The sequence below is a fragment of the Tarenaya hassleriana genome, unplaced genomic scaffold (genome assembly GCF_000463585.1).
Source record: "Tarenaya hassleriana unplaced genomic scaffold, ASM46358v1 Cleome29, whole genome shotgun sequence".
Taxonomy (NCBI): Eukaryota; Viridiplantae; Streptophyta; class Magnoliopsida; order Brassicales; family Cleomaceae; genus Tarenaya; species Tarenaya hassleriana.
Genome location: NW_010966092.1, coordinates 160,628 through 170,072, shown reverse-complemented (window position 1 = coordinate 170,072; position 9,445 = coordinate 160,628). Strand labels below are relative to the sequence as shown.

At 32.3% G+C, this 9,445-nt stretch overlaps 1 pseudogene; it reads left to right on the top strand.

Moving 5' to 3' along the window:
* The first annotated feature begins 124 nt into the window (after positions 1–124).
* LOC104818499 lies at positions 125–8,454 on the top strand (annotated as a pseudogene).
* Positions 8,455–9,445: the final 991 nt, after the last annotated feature.

Genomic DNA, 9,445 nt, shown 5'->3' with positions numbered 1-9,445 from the left:
TTGTCTCTGATATATATATATATATATATATATATATATATATATATATATAGGAGCACCATTGTGTTGTTGCAGAACCATACTAAGACTCCAAATTAATTTATTCTTAGAAACACACTAAGCAATGGAGCCGCTTTGCGTCGAGAGAGATACCAAACGTCCCTTGGCCGATTTTCCGGCTAATATATGGGATGATCCACTCACTTCTTTCTCTGTTTCAAATTCGGTATTCCACTCATTTTTTTTTTAATAGAATTCGGTATTTCACTCATATTCTCGAACATATATTAACTTCGAAGTTTTGTCATAACATTAAATCTTATCAAAACACGAGTCTAACTCTAGTACATCCAAGAAATATGTGACTTGCTATTTATGTTTATCTGCCAACTTTTGGACAAGGTCGCACGTAAATGCGAAATTATATTACTTTAATTATTTGTTTATTGTCTTCTTTGAATAATATTTTTTTATATATATTTTATCTGTGAACAACTAAACATCACTCGTGCTATTGGTAGGGAAATGATGCGTACAAAGAGAAACATAGTGTGCTGAAGGGGCAAGTGAAGGAAATGCTTATGGTCTCGAAAGCTAATCCCATCGAGAACCTCAAGTTCATTGATGTGTTATGCCGTCTTGGAGAATTCTACCATTTTGAAAAAGAAATAGAAGACCAACTCGATACGATTTTCAGTATTCATGACCTAAATGATACGATAGGTGATGAAAAATATGATCTATCTACCGTTGGAATTGTTTTCCAAATTTTCAGGCAATTCGGCTACAAACTCTCTGCAGGTGAGATAACTTTTTACCAAAAAAAATCACTAAAGCAAAAAAAGTGCATGTGAAAGTAAATGCGTTCGAGGTTATAGATTTTATTTATTGGTCTTCCTCTTTCTGAGCTAACCAAAGTTCTATACGTTTTAAGATGTGTTTGAAAGGTTTAAATATGAAAATGGAAAGTTCAAGGAATACCTCGGAGCTGATGCAAAGGGTATGCTAAGTTTGTATGAAGCTGTACAGTGGAGCACCCATGGCGAAGGTATTCTAGATGAAGCTCTCATTTTCTCGAAATCTTGTTTGCAAGTGTTAGCTTCTGGATCCAGTCCCCATATCGAAGAACGTATCAAGAACGCTCTAAAACATCCGTATCCCAAGGGAATTTCGAGAATAGAGACGAGACAGTTCATCTCGTACTACCAAGACGAAGTACCACATGATGAAACATTGCTCGAATTTGCTAAGTTGGATTTCAACATACTACAACTGCTACACCGTGAAGAGCTTGCTCATGTCAACGGGTTAGTGTGTGTCTATATATACACACACACACCGATTTATAACTAAAAATGATTTTTTTTACACTTAGATTGTGCCCAAGGTAGATAATTGAAGTGTTGGAATATATGATACAAATGAAGACTAAGAAGATATTATCCACGTTGCAAATCAAGAGAATATGGAAGAAAATAATTCTTGACAAGATTGAAGACAATCAACAATATTATAGAAATAGCCGTTTTAGTGATATTTTATTTCCTTCTTTTGTGATTGCATTTTGATCTATTTTACATTATATAAATATTGTAAATTGTATACAAAATGATACACACGAACCAAGGGAGCTATTCCCTTTTCTTCTTTGTTTTTCTACAATATTCATCTTATTCTCATTTTCTACAAGAACCAAAATAGGTTCACCATTTTCTTATGTCTTTCACTTAAATTTATTTTTCTTAAATACAAAAATCTTCATGGTATCAGAGCACTAAGATCTAGAGTGCCAAAAGTCTTTTGTTCTTCCGCTGCAAACACCACAAAAGTTTTTCGAAAAGCATATTCCCTCTCGGTAAAAATCTATACCGAAGAGGAGCCTGCTTCTTTCAGTTTTTTTTTCTTTGTTTGTGGTGTTGTTTTTGAGTGAAATCATCACCACTTTTATCCCTCTTGGCCTGAACAATAAGCTAAAGAGGAGAACATCAATTTTAACTCTCTTGGTTTCATCACAAGGTATTAAAGAGAGCAAGTCTAGATGACAATGCACATTCATTCAATGGATTTACCAATTGCAGCCACTTTCAAACAATTAAGGAGACTCAAAATCCTTCAAGATATGTGGTTTTCCATGGATGAAAATGAGAGAAAGACAGAAGAAGAGGATGCATGGAAGCAAATCGAAGAACTCCATCCAGATATATCATCGGAAAAGCGTATTCTCTTTATCTTTCTTAGCATGATCGATGGTATACATAATGCATTAATTCTGCATGTTTTATCTTCAAATGGAACAATATCTACGCATGAAGCAAAGCTTAAATGGTGTCAAGAACGTGTGGATTATTTTCGTATCCCTGAAACTCGATCGGAGGATGAATTAACTAACCATGCTTTACATGAGTTTTTGTTTAGTAAAACGGAACAGGTTTCGAATCCCTGGGGGAATGTATGAATATTCATGTCATTTGGGATTCTCAAAAATACCAAGAAGAAGCTGTTGAAGAAAAATCTGCACAAACGGATGAAGAAGAAGATATACAAACCGAGTGTGAAATCCATGGAGAAGAAGTGGACTCAGATAATGTAAACTCGGGAGAAGGAAGAAATGAGATAAATGTGATGATGGATGACCTCAAAGTGGAGGCAAAGAACCCCGAAAAAGAGGCACCACTCTCATTCGATCTTATCCCATATCCGAGCATCCAATTATATCCGAGTTTTCTATTGACATGGAAAAACAACCGAGTTTGTAATCTCTTCTCTTGTCCTATCTCATTTGAGTTTTGTATTTCACATAATATGCTTGGTAGTTTGAATGTTTTTTAGCAGAAAATTTTTAGGATTCTCATGGAAGATGTGTGGGAGACGAAAATTAAGACCAAAGAGACCAAACAAATCACTCATTCAAGTAACAAAGGTGAAAACAAAAATATGTCCAAAAGAGAGTTTGATTTACCTATAAGTTCCAATAACTCTAGGTTTGGTAAGCATGTTAAAACACTTTTCTTGCTTTTATTTGATAGTGATCATATGCTCACATCATTATATTTAGTTTTATATATTAAACGGAGTGTTAAGGCCTCCCGTGTGAATTCTAATAATTCTTTTGAGATGTTGCAGCAAACAAAATTACTCGAAAATTACTCGCTCTTCAAGATTAACTTTTCGAAATTTCTCCAAGTCAATATTGAGGGGGAATGTTGGAATATATGATGCAAATGAAGACTAAGAAGATATTATCCACGTTGCAAATCAAGAGAATATGGAAGAAAATAATTCTTGACAAGATTGAAGGCAATCAACAATATTATAGAAATAGTCGTTTTAGTGATATTTTATTTCATTCTTTTGTGATTGCATTTTGATCTATTTTACATTATATAAATATTGTAAATTGTATACAAAATGATACACACGAACCAAGGGAGCTATTCCCTTTTCTTCTTTGTTTTTCTACAATATTCCTCTTATTCTCATTTTCTACAAGAACCAAAATAGGTTCACCATTTTCTTATGTCTTTCACTTAAATTTATTTTTCTTAAATACAAAAATATTCATGAAGATGAAATTCTTTCAAAAAAATTTAGGTGGTACAATGACATGGAGATTGAATCTAAAGTACCATATGCTAGAAAGAGGATGGTTGAAGCCTACCTATGGGCGGTTGGTACATATTTCGAGCCGTAATATTCACAGGCGCGAATTGTGAGTTTTATGTAATGTTGTGTGTTTGTGATGAAAAAGTAAAAAGAAATAAGTTTAGAGATCAAGAAAAAAGGGAATGACGTGAGAAAAGAAAATGGGACTAAGTCCCTTGGTTATTCTCACTTGATATTTTTGTATATAAGTATGAGGATTTATACAAGAAGAACCGAATGACTTGACCAATAATACAAAGAAAGTAAAATCAAACGTCTATAAATTACAATGGAAAGAAGAAGAGATTTAGGGCATATTTCATGAGATTGAATGATGATTCTTAGAACCTTGATTTATTTAATTAGATATGATATATATGTGAATATATGTTTGCTGAATTTGAATTTGTGGAGATAATATTTCCTTTCATGTTCTTTAACATTCCCCCTCAATATTAGCTTGGAGAGAATTCGAAAAGCTAATATTGAAGAGTAAATGTATTGATTCCCTCTCACGTGTGCTATCTCCTCCCATGGTGGTTTTTTAGGCTTCATAATCCTAGTAAATATTTTCTTTGACACTATTCTCTGCATAGACTCACAAAAGATGTTAGAAAACACTAGGGAGGTCTTAGCACTCCAATTTGAAACATATAATAATTTTATTTCCTTTAGATAATTTTTGAATGCATATTTATCACTTATGGTATCATAGAATAATAAGAATGATGTTCTAACATATTCAAATATTTTATTTTTCAAAGATTTATGCATACCACGAATTTCATTCATTTTATTCATTTCAAACATATTATGATTAACAAAGTGAGTCTCATAAAAAATGAAATCATATTCATTCTTATTACAAATGAAATTAAACATGATTTTAATATCTATAGTTTTACTTTAATCATGCAATATACATTCATTTTTACCGGGATCAAAGACAAGCATATTAAAACTAGATTTACCACATCTAGAGTTGTTTAAACTCATAGGTAATGATGGAAAGTTGTGTTCGGTAATATTCTTTTTGGTAGAGAAGCATACGAGTGCATCATACCGTTCCCCCTCACTCGTGAGCTGCTCTTCACCATAAATCTTCGGGATCATTTTTTTGTTTTTCCTGTCCAAACAAACTAACAAAACCAAACATATCACTTGACAAATAAATTTCTAAAGAGATAGGGGAAAAGAATATATTACAAGCTCGGTTATTTTGCCATTTGAAACGGATACTCGGATTCTTTGTTATACTCGGATGAGGAACAATCTCAGATGTATGGGATGCCTCTTTTTCGGGGTTCTTTGCCTCCGTTGTGAGGTCATTCACCATCACATAAGTTTCTTTTCCTTCGTCTTTCGAGAGTGTAAGATCCAAGTCATTGTCCTTGTCATGGTCTTTATGCTTGGTTTGTAGATCATCATGTATGGTTCTTGCCTCTTCAACATCTAGAGACAAATTTTCTTTGCTTTTAACCTGTTCTTTTTGCATCATTTTAAAAAACTCGTTAGTGTTTAATAAATCTTCAAGGAGAGAGACACTTAACTCAAAGTTATTTGCATTGGCCGTTTCCACTAACGCCTCTTTGATTTGCATAGGGAGTTGATTTAGGATGTCTTCTGCATTCCATTCCCCCTCTTTTTGTTCTTCCCAATATGGTTCGTCATCTACACATATGGCTTGAACTTCTTCTATGGAGAGTTTATTCCATGCGTCAACCTCTTCTTTGGTACACCAAAATTGTTCTACAACACCGTTGGCATGTTCGATGTATGAACAATGATTTCCTTCTTCATCTTCAAGGCCTCCAAAATCATCCCAAGTATACCTCATGTGACCTTTTAGGGATGTATATAACGGATGAAAAGGATTTTAAAAACAAATAATCAAAATCTCTTAGACTTGTATATGACCGAGAGTTTTCTGCAGCGGAATTAAAAGAAATTTGGAACAGAGGGGTTCATGGACCTTTACGCTCTGATACCATGTGAGTTTTATGTAATGTTGTGTGTTTGTGATGAAAAAGTAAAAAGAAATAAGTTTAGAGATCAAGAAAAAAGGGATTGACGTGAGAAAAGAAAATGGGACTAAGTCCCTTGTTATTCTCACTTGATATTTTTGTACATAAGTATGAGGGTTTATACAAGAAGAACCGAATGACTTGACCAATAATACAAAAAAAGTAAAATCAAACGTCTATAAATTACAATGGAAAGAATAAGAGATTTAGGGCATATTTCATGAGATTGAATGATGATTCTTAGAACCTTGATTTATGTAATTAGATATGATATATATGTGAATATATGTTTGCTGAATTTGTGGAGATAATATTTCCTTTCATGTTCTTTAACACGAATAATATTCGCAAGTACCATAATCCTGCTGACACTTCTTGATGATACATATGATGCTTATGGCATGCTTGAAGAACTTGACCTTTTCACAGATGCCTTGAACAGGTACTTGATTTGTTAAATTATGCTTTTGCGTACGATATAGATTTATGTTCTCCTTTCTAACTGGGGCACTCTATAGTCATTACACTATGGTTACCATTCATATGGAAGTGGAAGAGATTCAATTCATATCATTACAGCCAAGAATTTGACTTTGATATAGGTGGCTTCCTGTTGCACCCCATGGGCTACCTGACAACATGAAGCACGCTTATCATTTCATTACAGACTATTTTGGCAAAATTGCCAAGGAGATGGAGAATGAAGGAAAATTAGGATGCGGGTTACACCTAAAAAATGGGGTAAGATAAAAGAACCTTTATCAACTTTTATATATAATAATCACTTTTGTTGGAACTATGCCATCAGATCAAAACAACGGAGAGAGCCTACTATCAAGAAGCAAAGTGGGTGAACCAAGATTATGTACCAACATTTAATGAGTATAGAGAGAATGGAGTTTTTTCAAGTGGTTTCTACTTTGTGGTAGCTGCATCCTTGGCGGGAATGGATGTTGCCAAACTTGATGCCTATGAATGGTTAAGCTCACGACCTAAACTTCTTGTAGTTTCTGAGATAGTCAACCGTTTCATGGATGACATTACAAGTTTCGAGGTAATCAAGAAAACTCAATATACATAACCTCAACTTTCAAGTGATCTTTGAATATAAACTTAATTTTTCATGTATCCACACTGCGCATCCCATGGTTGCAGTTTGAGCACAAACGGAAGCATGTTGGAATAGCAATTGATTGTTATATGAACCAATATGGCGTTTCCAAGAAAAACGCCATAAAAGAGATTGAAAGGATCATCTCGGATTCATGGAAGGATCTGTACCAAGAATTAATGAAGCCTGATCACTCTTTGCCTTTTTCTATCCTAATGCGAGTTCTAACCCTCATGCGGGTTCTTGAGGTATTCTACACAGGGCCGTCTCAAATTTTTATGGGGCCCTGTACATTTTATAAAAATTAATTAATAAAAATTATAAATTTATATAATAAAAATATTATTATTAAAAGTATTTAATAATAAAAATATAAATTTATATAATAAAAATTAATAATAAAATTATTTATTGATTTCGAAAAATTATTAATTTCGAAAAAAAAAATGTAATTATCATCAATAAATTTTGTAATGTTTTTATGTATTAATCATAATAATATTAACTTATAAAGGAAATCCATAAATTAGGATTCATAAATACAAACTATTTTCAATTTTTAAAATAAAATGATTAATTTCTTGTTAAAATATAGGAATTGTGAAATCAATTTAAAAATTCAATTTAATGTTGAATTTGTATTAATAATAAACTAGAAAAAGTAAATTTTATAATCTAATTAATTTTTATAGTATATTTATTTATTTATTCTATAATAATTATATACCGTAATTATAACTAAAAAATTATTAGAATAATGATTTCATAAAATTTAATATTAAATTATAAAAGATTTTATTTTTATAATTAATGATAATAATTAATTTTAAAAAAAGTGGGGTCCCCAAATTAATGGGGCCCTGTTAGGGCTGGGTACGGGTCAGGTACCCGCGTTTTTGGAGATACCCGTCTTCGTTTTCGTCTTCGCGCATTTTAGAGAAATGATATCTCTGTCTCTATCTCACAACATCTGGGTACCCGTCCAACAGGTACCCATAACTAAAAGACGGGTACCCACAAGTACTTGTACCCGTATATAAAATATTAAACAATAGAAAATTAAATCAAATAATCAATAAAAATATACATATTTTATTCCAAAAATACATTTTTAAGTTTGAAAATTCTTAAAATATAATAATATGCATAGAATCCTATAAACATTTTAAAAAATATACAATAATTTGAAGTTGAATCCATCAAAACTTGAAAATCTAATATATAATCCTAAAGGTAAGTAAAATAACTTAAGTATTTTCGAAATTATATTAAAAATATAAGGTTAATTTTGTAATTTTAATATATATGCGGGTACCCGTTATTTCAATATGTAAAACCCGAACCCGAACCCGTATGACGGGTATTCTAGTTTTTAATACTCGTTTTCGTCTTCGTTAGGTATCGAGTACTCGTTTTTCGGGTACCCACGAGACCGGGTACCTGTTTACCCACGGATAACGGGTTTAAATGCTCAGCCATAGGCCCTCCTGTTTAAAAGCACCTGTTGCACTTGCTAAAAGACGGCCCTGATTCTACAAGTACCAAGACTCCTACACCCATCCGGAGTTCTTGAAGGATTATGTTGTCTCCTTATTCGCCATGATGGCGGTTTCAGCGCAAGCTCTGGGACTTTCATATAACCACTCTCCACTTAAAGAATCTACATATCTATCATAAGAAATAATATCGCATAGTGTTTTTTTTCTTCCTCTTTTAACTGCAGTGTGTGAAATAAGTCGGTGGACAGCTCATCATCCTTTGCTTGCTTTGGTCTATTCTTGCAAATATCGAATAGTTATTTAATCTTTTTATAAGGAAGTTGTTTTCTATGTTACTATGGAAACAACTAGAAAATATCGCTGATAATTATAGGATATTAACTCAACAAAAAATTGAATAATCCCGGTCAAATCTGATCTCTAGCAAATCAATCAGAAACCAAATATAGAAATCAATTGAAGAAGAATTTTAAAGAGATGAAAGAACTAGTTAAAAAAAACAAATGTAGTTTAAAAATGAAAAAATCGTATATTAGTATATGAATTTATCAATAAATCTCTAATAAATTCATGAATTTTAAAATTTTAAAAAATATAATAGCTATTTCTAACTCTTATATTAAAACAATTCACAAAAATCATTGAAAATATTTTAAAAGTTTACGGTTTAATTTTATAGTGATTCTTGAGGATCGTTTAAAATTTTATGATTTAATTTTATGGTTGTTTAAAAAATTCAGCATTAGTATAGGAGTTAGGAATATATGAATTAGGAGGAGTTAGAAAGAGCTATTTTTTTTAAAAAAAATTTATAAAAAACCTTTAATACATGGTAGAGAATTTCTATAGTAAAAACTAGTTATAAACAACTTTTAAAATAAAGCAATTAAACTAAAACCCAAAACAAAAGATAAAACTAAACAAAGCAAAATCAAAGACGTCTGTGTCTATTCGGCTACGATATCGTCTCGTCCCTCACCCCGTCTATTAACCGGGGGGAGACTGCTCCGTAATTTTCCTCTCTTCGTATATTGCACTTGTATGTTTCCCGATAGAGTAATGCCAGAAAAATCCGACATGGGCAATCAGTTCAGCATGTTTTACAGTGCAGGGTTCAACTCAGTTTGAAGAGTATCGTCCTGTTCCGATACCGAGGGAGGGAGCAACTG